The sequence below is a fragment of the Giraffa tippelskirchi genome, chromosome 10, assembly GCF_054371585.1.
Source record: "Giraffa tippelskirchi isolate mGirTip1 chromosome 10, T2T-mGirTip1v1.2.pri, whole genome shotgun sequence".
NCBI lineage: Eukaryota > Metazoa > Chordata > Mammalia > Artiodactyla > Giraffidae > Giraffa > Giraffa tippelskirchi.
The window spans coordinates 86,064,840-86,085,085 of record NC_137284.1 but is presented as its reverse complement, the minus strand read 5'-3'; the positions used below and the strand labels follow the sequence as shown (position 1 = coordinate 86,085,085).

The window sequence follows — 20,246 nt, the reverse complement described above, 5'->3', positions numbered from 1 at the left end:
TACCCTATTTGATAGACCCAAATACTTTAAAGAGTTAATGGATATTCTTTTCACTTAAAATTTGAAACAAAAATTTTCTGCATTAATGTAACAAATATCAAAGACACTTACTTCTAAACTATTAAGATGTTTTGAGTATCAAATGTATATGAAGAAATTTTAGAAAGTATTAAATGCTGTTTTTTTAAATGTTAGGTAATATAGTTTTCCTTATTTTTCAAATTGATAAACAAGTATCAGATCAGGCAGTGACTAATTTTCCATAATAAATTGTCTATGATTTAAGTTAGCTTTCCTGTGTTGTTCATATCCTTAACATCTGTTTCTTTCTGCCATCTAAGTCATTTTTTGGCATACATGTATATCTGTGTACATACATTTGTGTGCTTATGCTTTACATGTATAAGCACTGTTTATGTCTGAAAAAGTATATTTAGAATAATTTTCAGACTATAACAATATAATCTCAACATCATTTTTGACACGTTCTGGATATGCTTTTCAGAAGTATTTTGTAAAATGGCAGGAAGCCAGCAGCAATATATCAAAATTTATGATAGAAATGATAAAATTAATCATTTTAGACTTCATTATCTCAGATCCTTAGATATTTAGAAATAAACACATTATTGATTTAATTTCACTCTCTTCACAGATATTTTCTTAGTATGAGTATAGTCTCTTTTTACTCCTATATAATATATTAAAGTTGTAAAAATAAATGTTTTTACTTAAATTATAGTAACCCTTTGGGCAAAGTTGATGTTGAAAAAAAACTCTTAAATATATGTCATAAGTTTGACCTACTCCACATTTGTTGAGTAAAAGTAGCAAGTGTTACGTCATGATTTTTTTTTACAGGAATGATGTTTTAACTGATTAATACAATTCTATTCAAATCAAAATCACACAATTGCCTTTATCAAAAATTAGTAACAGACATGGAATAACTTTTCTATTGTTTTTACAATTTGGTTTCATTAGTAGGTGTGGACAAACTTGGAAAGAAATACCTGCAGACAAGTGCTGATGGTCTCTATCAACATGATAAAAGATTGAAGATATATAGAATGATATTTTTGACAGGAACAAAGGTAAAAGAAATGAAATGTACATACTATAAACAAAATAAAATATTTGCATTTCTAAGTACTTTTTAAGCTATTTTTAAAATCAGAATACAGCATATGTGGTTGATCTGTGTAAGATTCTCTGAGATAAGCAAAGAATTCTCAATTTTTATTGTTTGACTTGCTTTATCTATTTATCCTTTAATTCATTCATCAAGCCTACAGCAAATATTATTGAATGTATAAGTCAAGTTTTGAAAATAATTTCAATTAGAATTTGCTTTTTGTTTTCTTAAATTGATTTTTAACTTTAATCTGCTAAATCACTATATTTTGACTCTCAAGTTAATTTACATACTTAAAAAGGATGAATCATGGAGCTTGCTAAGAAGTGATTGTCACATTTATATTTAGGGATATGATTTGGTTTTCTTCTTTTTAAAAAGCTATTGCTATTTTAGTTACTTTGAAAACTGAGAAGACTGCTAAACCACTCTTTAAACTTTGGTTGTTTGTTTGATATATTTCCTCACTTAGACATTACACTAAACTCTGTACTATAGTTTCTATAAGCCAGGATATACTTCTGAAAAACATATATTAAAATTTCATTTTACAATTCCCATTCTCAACAGAATTTTCATTTAAATTCCTCTGTGTAGAAGTCTAAGGGCAGCGAGAATAGAGCCAAGCCCATGTACTGAGAAATTATATTTCCTTATTAATATGTGAGCTTTTTTTATCTTGAATGATCTAACAATCTATGAAGTCACTTGCATTCTTTGTGATTTTAATTTGCTAGTGTCACTCAAAATTAGGAAAATAATTTTGTTTTTACTTTGGAATCTAATTTCTTGATATTTTCTTTGTATGAAATGTCAAGGAAAAAAGTACTGCAAGTTGCAACAGGTCATGCTGTCACATAAAGTAACAGGTTAAGTACAATGAAATCTTATTACCAAATGTAGGAGCAAATGTACTTGAGGCTAAGATAATCGCTGTGGGAGAGTCAAAAGCATACTTTAACTTCCTCTTATTTTTTCCTTTCATCACTGCCCAAGATAATATTAGAAGTAAGCACTATGTGAACAATAACTTGACACCTTAATGCCTCATGGAATTAGTAGCATTCTTTCAGCTTACTCTAAAACATTTTCCATATAATTTATTTGGAATAAATAATTTGCTAACAATTTATTTATTTATTTTGTCTTAAACAGTCACTCTGTTAAGGAAAAACCTGCCTGTTTTAGGAAAGATCTCTCAAATGCCCGTGGTAAATATTTCTTTTGTAATTTGGGCATTGGCTCTGATTTCTTCCATGACAAGTCAAATTTGTTTCAACCTTTAAAAATAAATAAAGTAAACACAGAAGTAAAAAAGAAGGGTGAGATGAGGAAGAAAGAAGTTCAAAGTTTATATCATCTTAGTCTACTACCATGATTAACTTCTTATTTCAAAAAGAGCTTACCTGGTAATACTAGATAAGTCTAGTAGCATCCACACATGTATACATACATACATATGTAAATAAATAAATGGTTTGAAAACAAACATTTCCTAATAGGAAACAACAGGAAGAACAGTGTTTAGAATCACAGTAAATTCTTGTGAAATAAGTAAAAACTTCTTATGCTCCAGTCAAACCAACTTGAAAGTTAGAAAAACGATTGGCCAAAATCACTCAAAGGTGTGAGAATTTTGTCACTGTTTTCTTCAGAAGCTAAAACATGTAGTTTTCACCCAAATATAAAATAATAATGACAGCCTCCTCCATTTTAAAGTGAATTTTAAAAGTTACATTAATTTGGGAGTAATTACATTAATTACTACTATTATGATAAAGGATACACAATTTAAAGGACTGCCTCATTTTTATTCTTTCAGCTTCAGATTGATCTTGGCATTCTATACATCTTATTTGGAAAAGTGTGAACTTTTCATTGCAGTGTGTATTTTGCCTTATTCTGTACTGTGCTGTTGTGTTTTGTTTTTTTTTTTTTAACTTTTCTCATTATAGATGTACCTTGCCATTGCCTGTTGCTTAGCAATTGGTATAACTAATTAAGTGCTCAGAAAGAGTCATGTGCATGGTACCAATTACTATAAATAATATATAAGAATAATTGATTATATTTAAAAGGTGCTTCTACTAAAGCAATTTACTCTAAAGGTTTTATAATGAATGAATGATGGCACTTGAAATGCGGATTCAAAGAACTTCTTCAGGTGGATGCACTACAAACCCCATACTGAAATAAATGTAAAATAAAACCAATTCTTTGCTGCTGCTCCTTCTAAGTCGCTTCAGTTGTGTCCAACTCTGTGCGACCCCATAGACAGCAGCCTACCAGGCTCCGCCGTCCCTGGAATTCTCCAGGCAAGAATACTGGAGTGGGTTTAAACACAGCATTCAAAATAGATTACATAAACATTGCGTTACTTAAAATAGTTTAAAAGACAGCAAAATAGTGACCCAGAGAGTTTCAAGTGACTTTCCAAAGTAACAGATAAATATATGTTTGAAATCCATGAAGTTTTTTCATTGCATTCAACAGTTACAAAATAATTGAGGTCAATTTTAAAGCTGCAAATTTCTTTTTTTTTTGAAAAGGGCAAGTAAGGAGTTAACTCCTATTTTTACCTTGTACAAATGCAAACTGCAGCAATTTTTATTTATTTAATTCACTATTCCAGAGAAAACTCACTATATTTAGTGCAATTATCTCCTATGAGAACATAAATAAAGTTTTCCAGGAGTGGTGATAGATTCATTTCAATCATTTTACTCTGAGGCAGACATCCTGATTGATCGATATAGCATTTGACCCAATTCTTTGTCCAAACACATACAATTACAGAATGATATCATTTGGGAATTTGCTCTAGGATTTATCATTTGATGAAGGGCTAATCTTTTACTTCTTGACTTTGCTATTTCCCGTCTAGACAACTACACAATGGCATTTTTGAGGATAACAATGCTGTTCTTTCAATTTTGTCTTCAAACTTTACAAAATGATGCAGTTGATTTTTAGCATCATTAACTTTCTGGAGTAAAACTTTTCTCTAATGATTACAAATAACCATGAGGCAGTCTTCTTCATCCTTTTCCTTGACCCCTATTCCTAGCTCCCTAATCCTTCTCTCTCTCTCTGCCAGGATATACAGCTATACAGTTCATACTCTTTCCATAATTTACACAAAGTTTTTGGTGTTAATTGTATTAAGGAGTAGCCAGACTAGTATTAAATATCTGAAATCAGCATATTCGGGGGGGGTGTATCATATTTTCTCCAGTGATATAAAAATTGTCATATCCTCTAATTCTATTAAATAATACATTAGATGTTTGTGCTCCCTTTTAAAAAGCTTTAGAAGACTGATAATAAATTAACATGAAAGAACATTTCAGAAAATTAAATTATAGTAACTTAAAAAAAAAAAAAACACAACTTCATTGTACTAAAAAGTCAGGAATGGTCTGATACCATTATAAGAATCAGTACCATGGACCAGGAAGAGCAGTTTCCTACATTTGAGTGGTGTCAGAGCATAACTCTAGATAGAAGTTGGTTATCTACTTATAAACTACTTCCTTTTAGTACTGTATAAATTTAGGTTTGTTAGGAAGGGGTGATGATGTTTAACTATATGGCTGGTTTCGAATATATGAGTAGCTTCCTTGATATCAATCATACTCCTCACAGAAACATTTAAGTTTTATTTTATTCGGTTCTACCTTAGCTACTTATTACTGAATGAAATATATATTTCTGATGTAGACTGCTTAATAAACATTCTTCCTTTACAGTTAAACTTCATTTTAGGCCTATACTGCGTGCTAAGTAGCTTCAGTTGTGTGACTCTTTGCAACCCTATGGATGGTAGCCTGCCAAGCTCCTCTGTCTATGGGATTCTCCAGGCAGGAATACTGGATTGGGTTGCCACGGTCTCGACCCAGGGACTGAACCCATGTCTTTTTTGTTTCCTATATTGTCAGGTGAGTTCTTTATTACTAGCACTACCTGGGAAGTCCAGGTCTATAGTAAGGGAATTTCATTTCTCTTATGAGAAATCTCTCATGTGTACAATTTTTTTTTCTCAAGGTCTTATAATGAAAAAATAAAAAAGAAAAACAGATAAGATTTTAATAAAACTTCATATACAATGTTGGTTGCTTTAGCCTAAATGTTATCTATTAAAAAAACAACAGCACTCCATTTTTCAGGTCTGAAAATAGATTAAAAGGCAATTAAAAGACAACTGTGAGAACTAGAACAACAACAACAACAAAAATACACTAAAATTTGTATGCAAACACAGAAGACCCCAAATAGCCAAAGCAATGACAAAGAAAAATGGAGCTGGAGGAATCAGGCTCCCTAACTTCAGACTATCCTACAAAGCTACAGTTATCAACACAGTATTGTACTGGCACAAATATAGAAATATAGATCAATGGAACAGGATAGAAAGCCCAGAAATAAACTCATGTACCTATGGTCAATTAATCTAAAACAAGGGAAGCAAGACTATATGATGTTGGAAAGACAGTCTCTTCAACAAATGGTGCTCAGAAAACTGGACAGCTACAAGTGAAAAAAAAAAATGAAATTAGATCATTCTTTAACACTATACAAAAAAAAAAGCTCAAAATAGATTAAAGATCTAAATATGAGACCGCACACTATAAAACTCCTAGACGAAAACAGAGGCAGAGATAAATCATAGCAGTATCTTTTTCACTTCATCTCCCAGAAGCATGAAAATAAAAACAAAAATAAACAAATGGGACCTACTTAAACTCAAAAGCTTTCCCAAAACAAAGAAAACAGTGAAAAAAACACTTGAAAAGACAACCACATATTGGGAAAAAATAATTGTGACTGATGAGACTTACAGGGGAATAGTATTCAAAATTTACAAACAGTTCATGAGGCTTAATCTCATCAAAACTAACAAACCAATACAAAAATGGGCAGAAGACCTAAACAGACACTTCTCCAAAGAAGATAAATAGATGGCCAAGAGCTACATGAACAGATGCTCAACATCACTAATTATTAGAGAAATGCAAATCAAAACTACAATGAGATATGACATCACACCTGTCAAAAATAGCTATCATCAAAAAAATCTGCAAACAATAAATGCTGAATACGGTCTGGATAGAAGGGAAACCTCCCACACTGTTGGTGGCAATGTAAATTGATACAGCCACTATGGAGAACATTATAAAATTTCCTTAAAAACTAAAAATAGAGCTACCATATGACCCTGCAATCCTATTCCTGGGCATACACCCAGAGAAACACATGATCCAAAAGGATACATGCACCCCAATGTTCATTGCAGCACTGTTTATTATAACAGCCATGACATGGAAGCAGCCTAAACATCTACAGACAGAGGAATGGACACAGAAGAAATGACACACATATGCAATGGAATGTTACTCAGCCATTAAAAAGAATGAAACAATGCCATTTGCAGCAACATAGATGGATCTAGAGATTATCATATTAAATGAAGTAAGTCAGAGAAGGTGAAATATCGTATGGCATTCCTTATTGTCGCTCTTTAGTCACTATGTCCAACTCTGCAACCCCATGCAACCACCAGGCTCCTCTGTCCATATTTTCCTGGCAAGAATACTGGAGTGGGTTGTCACTTCCTTTTTCAGGGGTTCTTCCCAACCCAGGGATGGGACCTGAATCTCCTGAGTTTTCTGCATTGGCAGGTGGGGATTCTTTACTGCTGAGCCACCAGGGAAGCCTGATGTTCCTTATATGTGGAATCTAAAAAGACATGATATAAATGCACTTATTTGCAAAAGAGAAACACACTCACAGACTTAGAGAATGGCCCTATGGTTACTAAGTGGTAAAAATGGCAGGGAGAGATAGGGAGTTTGAGATCAACATGTACACACTGCTATATTTAAAATGGACAATCAACAAGGTCCTACTGTATACCACAGGGAACTCTGCTCAATGTTATGTGGCAGCCTGGATGGGAGGTGAGTTTGTGGGACAATGCATGCATGTATAAGTATAGCTGAGTCCCTTTGTTGTCCACCTCAAACTGTCACAACATTGATAATCAGCTATACTCTAATATAAAATAAAAAGTTAAGAAAAGAAAATGAAACTCTTACAAAAGATAAAAATTAAAAAAAAATGAAATAGAACTGTGAACTACCTTTTTTTGGGGGGGAAAGGGGAACTGTCCCAAAGTTTTGTATTGTAACATTTGTTAAAGCAAGTACTTTGGATGGTATTACTCATGTTATCTATGGAATGCTAATTAAGTTTCAAAAAAGAAATCAGTTAAATGTAGCTTATACATCATTATTCTCATTTTGTATTTTATTTTAAAAATTAAAATGTATATAATTTATAAAAAACCTACCTATAAAAAAATATATTGTGATAATTTCTATTAACCAAATTGATTTTCAAATGCAATAAAATAGATTACAAATGATATATATGTATGTATGTGTGCATAAATAAATCTCTTTCTTGGATCACAGCCTTGTCATGGCTAAGGGGCTTGCATAACTTAATGAAGCTATGAGCAATGCTGTGCAGGGTCACCCAAGACGGATACATCATAGTGAAGAGTTATGACAAAATGTGGTCCTCTGGAAAAGGGAATGGCAAGCCACTCTAGTGTTCTTGCTGCAAGAACCCTGTGAGTGGTATGAAAAGGCAAAAAGATATGAAACCAGATGATAAGCACACCAGGTCAAAAGGTGTCCATTATGCTACTGGGGAAGAGCAGACAGCAATTACTAACAGATTCGGAAAGAAAGAAGTGGCGGGGCCAAAGTGGAAACAAAATTAAAAGATGCTTGTTCCTTGGAAGAAAAGCTATGACAAACCTATACAGTGTTTTTAAAAGCAGAGATACCACTTTGCTGACAAAGGTTCATATAGTCAAAGCTATGGCTTTTCCAGTAATTATGTATGGATGTCAGAGTTGGACCAAAAAGAAGGCTGAGTACCAAAGAATTGATGCTTTAGAGTTGTGGTGCTGGAGAAGACTCTTTAGAGTTCCTTCAACTGCAGGGAAATCAAACCGGTCAATCCTAAAGGAAATCAACCCTGAGTATTCACTGGAAGGACTGATGCTGAAGTTGAAGCTCCAATACCTTGGCCATCTGATGTGAAAGCCAACTCACTGGAAAAAGACCCTGATGCTGAGAAAAATTAAAGGCAAAAGGGGATGTGAGTGGCACTGGATGAGATGGTTAGATACCATCACTGACTCAATGGTCGTATGTTTGAGCAACTCTGGGAGACAGTGAAAGTAAGGGAAGTCTGGTGTGCTGCAGTCCATGGGGTCTCAGTCAGACATGACTTAGAGATTGAACAACAACAACAACAATAATATATATAAATGTATAGATATAAAAACTTACTACTTTTTAAAACATTACCTCATAAGGCTCTAGTTAAATTAATTTAATAGACAAAGTACATATTTGTATTTGATTATACAGACAAGTGTTAAGGCCAGATTTCTAGGACATTAAAAAACATACCATTATATAGTGAGTTTCTATGGGGTAGATTAAAATATTTGGCAATTTTTCAAAACAGAATTTTAAAACGAAGAGACATATTTTGTATTTTCAGAGATCTGTGTTACTATTTCCCATTTTTAATAAAATAAATTTGATTGAGTCTCCTTTTGTAAATTTATATACCTTTTTAATGAAGAAGTAAGAGCCTCTTCATTTTAAGTAGTGATTCTAATTACATCCAAGTTGGACTTACTAAATTAGCAAACACAATTCACCCATGTCTGTAATATATAAAAGAAGACTAGAAACTTGAACAGAGAATTCAAAGTAGTAGTGAGTAATCAGCTTAGGCAAAGTGCTGTGATGTTTCCCTTTCTTCCTATATCTACAATCTCAATACAAACAAGAAGTGCTCCAAAAGGGTTTCATGCTACTGACTCTGCTCCTGGAAGCTTTCTAAACAGCAGAAACTCACTAGGCTATCTCTGGGGCTACTAGGCCAGAGTATATTGAAATAATTTTTGAGCAAGTCTGACATACATTGCCATAGCTTGGGGAATATTTATGAACAAAACATCTGGAGTTGAGTATCATCTGGGTCCACAGGGCAAGGTAAGGAGAAAGTCATGCAACAAAAGCACCCTGCACCCTTGTAAGCAACATCTGGTAAGGATATAGATCTATCCATTGGCCTAGCAAAAATGCTGTACAAATAGCCAGGCTCGAACCATCCTGACAGCATCCTATGAAAGAGGGAGCTGTGTTGGGGAAAAGGAGTCCAGAAATGTAACTCTACAGAGAGTACTTCCAGGAAGTGGGAAACTGAATGGAACCATGACATATGCAGAGGTCCATGGGAGTCTCAGAAGTACCCATTAATACAACCAATAAAAGAATTCACATTTAGGGCCTAACACACAGAATGCTCAGATGATAATAAAACCAATCAGAAAAGATATGTTCTCATCTTCCCTCAAAATACACTGGAAAAGGAAATGAGATGCAGAAATAAAGGGTAAGAAGTTGAGAGGAAAGAGTGAAAAATACCATGTTTGCCTCCCCACTATCAGTCCCCAAGCCAAGTGAGATCACAGCTACATTGGTAAGTGGGGAGAGGCTTTGCATTATGAGATTTAAGTTTTAAATTAAAGTGGACTGGACTTTTTAATACCAAGAGGAGTCAATTTCTAAAATGAGACTTGTTCTTACAACTGAAATTTATATCAAAAGATTCTATGCAAAGCTAGGAAGGAACTATCAGAAATGTTCTAAAGCACTAGTTAGGAGGAAAGGGGGAAAAAAGCCATTTTCTTTTCTGTTACTTCACTAGATTCAATTCTTTTATTAAAAGGGTTAAATGCATGTCACTTCTCCAGAAATTCATAGTCCAATGAGGAATTAGTTGTATAAGTTGTTTTAATACAAGGGGAGAAGTGAAAAGCAGCATATGCATTCACTAACAGGAGAGGAACCCTATCTAGTGACCTTATGAGAGATACTTATGTCTAAACTGGAACCTTAAGTGTGAATCTCTGAGTTATGTAACACATGGCAAAAGCTGAGTGATGGGTTGTAATGAGTGTATTAGCCAGAGGGAGTTCTTTTCAGGAAGATTCCTATGTAAGGAAAAATAGTACATTCTTAGGAACTCAGTCCAGTGTGAATATACCTCTCTGAAGAAATATCTTTCTCCTCCTCAAAATATTTTGTGGAGAGATGTGTGAGAAACCTAATGGGTAAGAAGGACCAGCACAAACAGTAATTTAAAAGCCGTGTTTTGTTTTGGTTGTCTTCATCTCTGCAGAAACATTTGCTAATCATGCATAGGAAAATCAATTAATGGATCTCGAGCCCTTCACCAGAGACCAGCCAAAACTCAGTAACAAGGTACAAACTTCAAATAAAAATAAATTTAAAGAACAGCTAAGTAAGAAGTTCACTTACCAGATCCAGTGTAAGGAAACACCACATCCTCATAGGCACCATAATGGAGGTCAAACTACGTTGGCCAAGACAGCTCTTCCTTCTCAGGATCCCCGCCAACATCTTGTTTCTCTGCTTCAGGTGTCGCTCCATCTCAGAGGCGCCATTTTCTTAGTCCGATGCGGCGGCGGGCACCGAGGCCTCACGCTTCGAAACTTCCTCTTCCAATTGGGGTTCGCCAGCACCTGCTGCCTGTCCAGGTAGCCCTGAGCGCTTTCTCTATGCGCCTGTAGGCCTTAGTGTCCAGCAGTTTTGCTTTGTGGCCCATTATCTGCTGGAGGTCCTGGCTGAAAAGCACCGACAACTGTGAGGCTTTCAGATGCCTCCGGGAAGGAGAAGGGCTGGATGCTCAGTGCCACACCAGACTGCTTCCCCGTGGAGTGGGTGGTGCGGGTGACCTTCCTTAGGGCCTCCTGTGGCTGGGAAGGGTTCTTGTTAAAGGGGATGGTCCTGGACAGCCTGCGGCTGCCTAGGGCCATGCACACTCTCTCAATTAGCAGCTCCTTGGTGAAGCGGGGCTGGTTTCTCTCCAGCAGCAGAACCAAGCCCAGAGCAGCTTTTGTCTCTGGTACAGAGAAGCCTTTCAGCACCGCCTCCGTGTGTACCAGCAGCCAGCCAACCCAAGCATGGCCCAACTGGTGAAGCGCAACCACGTCCCCACGACCCTCTGAGAAAATCCTGCTCAGTGGAGTGGCACGGGCAACACTGCGTGGCGTGTGGTGCTGGAGGGAAAACCCGTGTTGGCCGCGAGATCTTCGCCGAACTTCCCGCGAGGGTTCCATACAGAGCTCGGCTACGCTGAGCCGGGATTGCCGCTGACAGACACTACCGGTGAACACGGCGGGCCCAGGTCAGTGCCAGTCTTTTCAGGTGCTGCTTGAAAAAACCTCTTGCCTTTCCCGCCGTGTGAAAAGGTGGGTGAAGACTTGGTCCAGCGGGCCTGGCCTCAGCTTTGTCAAAAGTGTCGGTTTGGTTGGTGGACGCCTGAGCTGTGACGTGGTTCGTGGTGCCCGGTCCACCCATTTCCACAGAAACTGGTTCAGAATACGTCCCTCTTCCTTGTTGGAGAAGCCAGACCTGGTAGTGGGGCGCTTCTTGCCCACGGAGTCAGTCTCCTCGATGTACACGACTCCCGGGTGTGGGGGCGGGGGCGGGCTTCCCTGAAGAGGCTGCATAAATGCGCAGAGCTGAGGCCTCGGTTGACCGCCACAAACTCCTGACTGGCCAGTGCCAAAGAAGACACAGGCTTCCATCTCTGCCATCTTGGTCAGCGGCATGTTCCCACAGCCCGGGAGAACAGCAGTGCCCCCTTTGGAACTTTGGCACCGAGCTGAAGAAAGCTCTCCAGGCTCTTCAGATAATCACAAACATATCGGCTGCATTCCTGCCAAGTCTTTACGACTGACTCTTCTGCACCTTGTTGTTCACAGTCATGAAACGTCCCTCCCCATCACTCCAGTCAAATGGTAACATGCACAGGCAAGCCCATCGCTGATTTCCCCAAGGCCGAGGGAGCATTTCCTAAGAAACCCTGTGCTTGTAAGAAATTTGGGTCCTGGTCTTGCTTCCGTATTCAGTTCATCTTCAGCCTCCAGATGTTTCTCTTCTAAACTGTCCATAACTGCCCCTGCATTTAGTACATCCAGGCCAGTTGAGGCGGCCAAACACCACAAGTCCGGCTGCAGGCCGACTTCCACTATATCTTCCCCGGGCACCCAGTGGACTCATGGGGCCTCGCTTGTGGCCAGCACCTGATAGACACAGTCGGTCCAGGAATGTTGGTCCCGCCAGCAATGAGGAGTGCGGCAGCTCGGGCGCCACAGCGACGGGGACAAGGTAGGGTGGACCTCCTGCCTCTTGCGTAGTTTCCTCTTGTTCATGTTCAGGGCTCTTCCACCTAGTTTACGCAGAATTCGTTGTTTCTGCTTCATCCTTGAGGTGTTAAAGAGGTTAGATACCACCTAAAAGTCTCCTGAGTCTGACCGGCTTTTGGACTAGGTGTATCAGCAAGAATCCGCTGCTGCTGCTGCTGCTAAGTCGCTTCAGTCGTGTCCGACTCTGTGCGACCCCATAGACGGCAGCCCACCAGGCTCCCCCCGTCCCTGGAGATCTCGTCAAAGGTCTTGGAGAGCTGAGGCACCTGCCAGCTCTGTGAGGCTTGGCTTCCACCTGTGAAGCATGTTTGTCTCCTCCCTGCCTCACGCATGCCTGGGCTCCTCCCCAGACCCTTGTTAAAAAAGTTTAGACTATAACTGCTTACTTTTTAAGGGGAAGTTATTTTGCATGGAAATTATGTTCTTGATAGAAATTATGTTCTTCTCCCTTAAAGCACTCCTCAAAATATCATACAATGTGGTATACTTTTGGTATACATTTTTGTGGTATACATTGTTGTTCTAATAATCTTCAAGCTTCACTACCTTTCCAACCAGATATTTTTCCCTGAGATTGTCTCTGAGAGAAATTCCAAACCACTGTGTAAATATTATCAACCTTTTAATTGTATATACATTATAGATTTAGAGAATACTAATACAGCTTTCATTTCATTGAATTGTACTATTTTAGCTTTTTTGGAAGATTATGGGTTAGTTTCCTGTTTTGTTTTAATGGAAATACAAGTGCAGTGAAAACAACTTGATAAACGTGTGGAATGATTTAAATTAATAAAAGCCTACTATGTGTTTTCTAAGAGACCCAAACACTAGATGTTTGGCCTTCCTATTTCTATGTAAGATGTTGATTAATAGCAGCTACTGCTTTTGCATCTCTCCCAAGGCTTATGAATAACAAACTTTACCTCATTTTGTTAGGCATAAAATGCATGACTTTTGGTTCTTGTCTGGGGATCTATTTGACTCACATTGTACATGTTTTAGAAACATTACTGAAGATTTAGACTGAGTGAATACCCAAGGGCCTAGGTAAACCAGTATCTAGATTGAGTCATTATTTAAGTACTATTTAACAAAATTACACTTGAATCACCTGGGAATATTTTGAGGTGGCAGCTACTCACTTTAATTTATTCAAGAGGGAATCAAGTCATAGAAGAGGAAAAAAAATCTCTTTATTCGTATAACTGTCACTGCTAACCAGTGATACAACGGACATTTTTTCCTAGGCGGGGTTATTGATTTGGAAAGGACAATTCTTTAGCTGCTGTATAAGTAAACAAAACTGTCAGGGCTATGTGTGTGCTTTTTTACCAATTGGTAAACTCTACAGTAAAGGATTGGGCCATTGCATTTTATTTAGAGCTAAAAAGAGAAAGTAAATATTTCTACAGAGTATACATGTTTTATCCCAAATTATAGCTTCAAAATGTTACAAATTTTTACATACTGACTGTGACTAGGGCATTATATAATTACTATCAATTTTAGTTTTTTTTTAATATAATTACCTCATTTAATGGTTACAATATTAATATTTTTCATTTAAGGGGTTACATAATGGGGAAATGCTGAATAGAATGTTTTCCTGATAGAACACTGTAAAAATGATCTGCTTATCCCTTTTTATAGCTGTTCTTTTGCAAAGGCTGATTATAATTTTAAAAGAAAGACAAATGCATATTTTACCTGCTGAAAAAAATATGACTATACTAGTCACATTTAAATATAATTTGCCATTAAAAGAAAGCATTTTGTAATTTGAAATTATGAGAAAAATGTTTAGATACATTTATAAAAATTTACATTTAAGAGAGACTCAATTCCCAAAATATCATTCATGAAATCTTTAGTAAAAAGCTTATGACTTTATCATAAATACATTAATAATCTGTGCCCAGTAACTACCTGTGATAAATATTAGACATTCTAATAGAAAACAGGAGTAATGTCAAACATTGATTTCTAATTTCCCAAAGGTCTAAGAATAAATAGTGTTAGTCTTTCTTTGGGATTTTTCAAAAATAGGTTAGAGTTCCAATAAGTTCTTCTCTGGCTGCAAACGTCCAAATAAAGTTGTATATAACTATATAAAATAATATGATTAAAATATCTAGTTTTAATATAAAAATATAAAATATCTGATATATCATTTTCCTACTCTTAAAAATGTTCATAATTTTCTTAATTGCCAGTTCTGCTTAGTTGTAGGTTATTTTTAAACGTGACTATTTTAAGTAACATTAATTTAACATCTCTTAGGCTTATTATCTAAGATATATTTTTCCCTAGAGTTATAATACAAACAATTTTTAAAAATAAGTAAAATACATGCATTTATAATAGAACATACTTCAAGTTGCAGCTTCTTGTACTGGAAAAAGAGTGCATTGTTCATAATGGTTGTACCGTTTACATACCCACTGATTGTCAAGAAGTGTTCCATTTCTCCGCGCTTTAGGTACATAGACTTCTGATCGTAATTTTCTTGTATCTTCTAGTATCTATACTATTTTTATACCCCTCCATAATTTTATGTTTTCACTCTCTAAGTTGTATTTTTCCAGTGAACTTTGTAATCTTTTCATTTATTCCCATCCTTTTCCCTCATATCATAGATTTTCACTTCCCTTGTTTGGAATTAATCATTTGCATTTTTTTCTCTATCTAATAATTATACTACTTGTGGTTCCAATTTTTTTCAACAAAAGTGTTAAAGTGAATATAAAAATCTATATGTTCTATTTACTCTTATTTTAGTCTCAATGGATTTGAGGAATTTTTTCTTAGCAGCAAATCCATAGTTTTTATAATCAAACATGACATTTCTAATTAATGAGGTGTCTAAAATGAGCAATTTGTTTAAACGAGTTTCTCCTATTTTTTCCCTAATTTATCTTATTGAAGTATAGTTGATTTACAATGTCCTGTGCCTATTTTGATAAGAGGAATGTATTACTAACTTTTAAAATCTGTTTATAGAGATACAAAAGGAATAGAACTACCATAAATTAACAATAACATTCTGTATCATGAATATCTGACTAATATTTTGCATATATTTTCTGGATCAATTTAAGGACATCCTGAGGTTGTTTAAAGAAATACTTTTACATGTAAAAAGGGACAGATCAAATAACCTTTCTTATTTTACTAGTATAGTATTACTTTGATTTCTATTTTATGTAAATATAGTAGTATCTTAGTTCATTTGTTCAATCTCTGATTTCCTTTTAGGGTTGGTGAAAGGAGCCATGATCCACTGATTCAATAATATATACAAGTTTAGCAGAAGTATGTACCTTTAGAAGTTATGCATGAAAGGATATACTAAATAACTTGACTAGGGTGGCCACTGACCTTAGAGTTTAGGAAAGCATATGTCTTTAGGATGAAAAAAGAGCAAACCAAAATGAGAGGCTATGAAAGAAGATTAGGAGGAATTTAGAGCAATAGTATAGATTGAGCATCTTCTCTGTGTAAAGGATTACTTAGGTGTTGTGGAGAAGGGCACGATAACAAAATTAAAGAATAAGATTGCTTCTCCCATGTTGAAAGGAATCTAGAGATTCATGGAAATAAAGAGCAATAGTAAAAGGAAAAACATCAACAGCTTAAATTACACTTTTCTTAAGTGCTCTGCCCTTTTCAGGTTCAATCCCTACAGCGTCAACAAATGACTTGCCAATGATACTGTGAAAGAAAAGTCAAAGGTCACTCTACTAACTGATCAACCTCAGTGTCCTTTTACATAAACAAGAGGGCTGCTCTTCTATAGGATCTATGGTTTAAAACTATGTCCCTAAATTTGAGTATTGCCAGATATATTCATTCTTTTTTTTCCTTCAATAGTATAGACAGTTTAAATGTATTTCTGGAAAAAGCTGGTTAGGGATTCATACAGATGTACTTTGAGAAAAAGTATTGTTTTGGAGATCATTAAAGGTGTGAGTCAGCAATGGAGATATCAAAAGTTGGAATTATTTTAAATGTGATAAATTAGTTTTAAATGTTCTTTAGGCATTTTAGTGAAATTTTACTTGCATAATTACAGGATGAAGGGTCAAGAAAGGGTTGATATATCAACATAAATAATACACAGTGTTTGCGCTTAAGTAGCTAAGAGTCTGGTCAGAAAGACACCTACATTACTAAATATAATGCACATGTGATGTATTTAGTTAGTGTGATCAAGTCCAGTGGATTGCAGGAGAAGAATTCCTAGTGGATGGCACATTTATCTTAGAGTTACCAGAATTTCCTATGGGGTATGTGGTGTGTGTGTAGCATTAAGAAAGATAACCAAAAACTCAAGATAAGATAGTAAGAATAGATACAAAGTGTGATAGCCCATAGTCAAGATGTCTCCTTTAAAGGATACTGCAAATTAAAATAATGAGTTCAATTGATGAGTTTTCAAATTATTAGAACAAGGTCCTTTTAAGATACTCAAGGAAAATGGAAATCTAACTTTTGAGAGTCTCAGTGCAGCATGCTCTTCTCCATTCGGTATTCCCCAGACACATGTGATTTCACAGATCTCAGAGGCAAATGTCACAGTTATTTTGTTCTCATTGATGTAAACTATATTAACCACACAGCAATGCATATTTATACTAGTCTGTTTCCGGACACACAAATCTGCTCTGTTCTCTTTCCTCTACTCCCACCGCTGATATACAGATGCATGTGACTGCACACAAGAACATAATACTAAAGAAAGATTTATGTTTCTGCTTGATGACTGTTAAACACAGCCCTTGGCTATGTGAAGATCACTAAAACATACACAGGTAGAACATATTTATAGAAAGAGAAGCAGCATCAAGTTCAGGAAGTTAATTCTAGAAACTAGCTATCAAATAGGATTAGCTTAGCTTCACTAGAGACTTTTCCTTCACATATTATGCTTTCTTTCCTTCTGTGAAGATTATTATTTTGCCCTCCAAACATCCAGTGCTAACTGAACAAAATAACTTCCTTGTCTAGACATTGCCTAATAGACCATGGTGGAGAGGGCAGGAGGATGTGGAAGGTTTACAACAGAAATTAATATCTGTACAATCAGTTAAAGTCTACATGAGCAGATGTTTTCAGAATAAAAGTATTGCTTTGACTTGACATGTACTTCTTGTGGAGGAGAATTAATTGACTAGAAGGAATATATTCAGAATAGAGCACAGGACACTTCAAAACTTTGTTTATGAAAATAGTGCACTTTCAATTTTGGAGAAATGAGTAATTTAGTATAATTAAGTAAGCAGTAGGATATATAAGTATATATAAGATAGTGGATTAAAGAAAAGAAAAAAAAGAAAGCAGGTACTACCTTGTTCTGTTATTGTATGTGCACACCAAGAGTGAACCTCTGTTCACCAAAACTAACAATTTTTCCGTCGATGTCTGAAACCTCCTACTGTGATCAAAAAGATTTTGAGCAGGACTTGTATGTATCTCATTGGATTTTAAATTCCCATAACAAGCCCTTTTGTTCTCTCTTAGAGTGTCCCTGCCCTTGATGCTGTAAGATAAAACTAAAGCTACTTTCATATTCTATGCATTTCCAAAAAGTTTTTGTCAACTATATGACAGAAATGGGTATAATAATTAATGTGTGGATAAGCATAGCATCCCTTCTTTGATTTCAACACAAGAGATTGTCTACTAGATTAACTGCAGAAATTGTGTGAAATTATGGTTAAAAATTGAGATATAGTAGTGTGTGAGAAACAAAGACCCAAGTTTAAAACACATAGCAAAGTACAGATGAGATAGTATAACCTAAAAGAAGACTGATACAAGAAGTAGTGGATGAAGAGAAGAGGGTTTGGAGAGTGGGTGAAGAATTAATTGGAAGGTGATGACAGTTGTTTGTCTCTTTCCTACTGTATATGTTTGTGTATATGACTGTAAGAAAGAGAAAGTAGATTTTTAAGAAATTTTGCTATTCTGAGTATTATTGCCTTTTGGCATTTTTAAGAAAATTCATAAGGGTAACTGACTACATCTGTAAATACTATATTTGGGTCTTATAAGTTTTGCAAAATAAAATCAATCCTCTCATACAAATAGGAAATGAACATGTGCCAAATATTTGATTTAACTCATTTGTTAATAAGGGACACAGTTAAATGTTACAGAGAATGGTTCAGGGAGACTTCAAAGTACTACACATATAGGTAAATTAAGAATACCAAAATGGGAGAACAAGATGGCTGAGGAGTAGGTGGACGTGGAGTACATCTCTTTCCATGGATACATCAAGAATACACCTTCAGACACAGAAGTGCATGCAAAACACCAGCTGAGAGTGGACAGGAGGACCTGACCAGTGGAAAAGAATATATAGAACCATGCAAAACTCGGTAGGACAAAGGGACTAGGGGGAAAAACAGGAGTGTTAGTAGGACTAGACCTGCCCTCGGCAGGTGGGGAAACTGAAGCAGGGGCCTGATTCCCTACATTGGGGCAATTGTCTGAGTCAGAGGAGAAACATTAAAGGCTGAGAGTGAAACAGCTGATCTGTGGAAGCCTAAATGAAATGAGAATCAGGCAGCCCTTGCCATAGAAATTCATACCCCTGATAGGGATGGAGGTACCCTGGAAGGAGCAGCAGCTGAGAGCTGGAGTTTAGGGATTGTGGAGCAATCCCTGTGCGAGGGCTGCTGTTGACTGCTGAGAGACAGATCGAGGGGTTATAAGGGAGGAGATTGTGGTTACAAATGCCTGTGGAGGAAAGTTGGGCAGCGGTGGAAGCAAGGTGATACTGCTGAGTCACATGTAAGGGGTAGAGCCATCACCATAGCCTCTCTTTCCCCACACTACAGGATTGGCAGGTGAACAATAGAGAGGCTGGCCCATCAAACTCCTGAGGCACTGAACTACAGAGCAGGAGGACCCCACCCAAGGTGCCCCTTTAAGTGCCTGATGCGCCGATCTACAGAGTAGGACCCCAGACAACGTTGAAGGGGGTGGGGGAGTGGAGGCCTTTATGTGCCTGGCGCGCTGAACAACAGAGAAGGACCCCAGGCAAGGGAGCCCTCTAAGTGCCTGAACGCGCGGAGCTATGGAGAAAGACTGGTCAAAGGCCTTCTGAGCGCCAGCTACAAGAGGCTTGAAAAAAGACTCTGATTCGCCCATAACTCCTTTGGTGGAGGCAGTCCATGTACCTGCACACTTGGTGCTGCCAAGGACCCGCAAGCCAAGTAGCTGTGCCACCTTCACACTCAACTCTCACTGGGGCAGAGATGCCACAGGCAAAATAAAGTTTTGCGTCTATGCACACAGGATCACTTTGATAGTGTCTGACTCTTTGCGACCCTGTAGATTGTGGCCTGCCAGGCTTCTCTGTCAGGGAGGGGATTCTCCAGGCAAGAATACTGGAGCATATTGGCCAATACTGGCTGCCATACCCTTCTAGAGCACTAGATTTCTGGCTGCCCTAGCCGCCAACTCCCCTGAGTACCTGGTGCTGCCAGAACCCCTACGACCCAAGCAGCTGCACCACCTCCACACCTGGCCCTCACAGGGGCAAACCCAAGTCCTCCAGGGCAGCCTCAGGAGCAAACCCCAGTGGATGACCCACATGCAGATGTGGAAATAAAACCACAATTGAAGCACAGGGGCAGTGTGGCTAATGAAGACCCAAACCCTCCCACCAGCTGTACAAGCTGCAGGTTAAATCCACAGGATCAACTAGGCAGACTCTGTCTCTATGGAATATTTAAATGGTCATTGACAGCGCCCACTAAAGAAAACGCACTA

General features: G+C 37.0%; 2 long non-coding RNA genes across 2 annotated transcripts in view; one reads left to right on the top strand and one right to left on the bottom strand.

Moving 5' to 3' along the window:
- LOC145524086 (uncharacterized) overlaps positions 1-11,967 on the bottom strand; it is a 107,515-nt gene extending 95,548 nt beyond the window's left edge. The window contains exon 1 of the long non-coding RNA XR_014067150.1: positions 10,549-11,967. This is a non-coding gene — a long non-coding RNA (uncharacterized LOC145524086). The remainder of the gene's footprint in view (positions 1-10,548) is intronic.
- LOC145524088 (uncharacterized) overlaps positions 11,378-20,246 on the top strand; it is a 410,741-nt gene continuing 401,872 nt past the window's right edge. The window contains exon 1 of the long non-coding RNA XR_014067151.1: positions 11,378-12,423. This is a non-coding gene — a long non-coding RNA (uncharacterized LOC145524088). The remainder of the gene's footprint in view (positions 12,424-20,246) is intronic.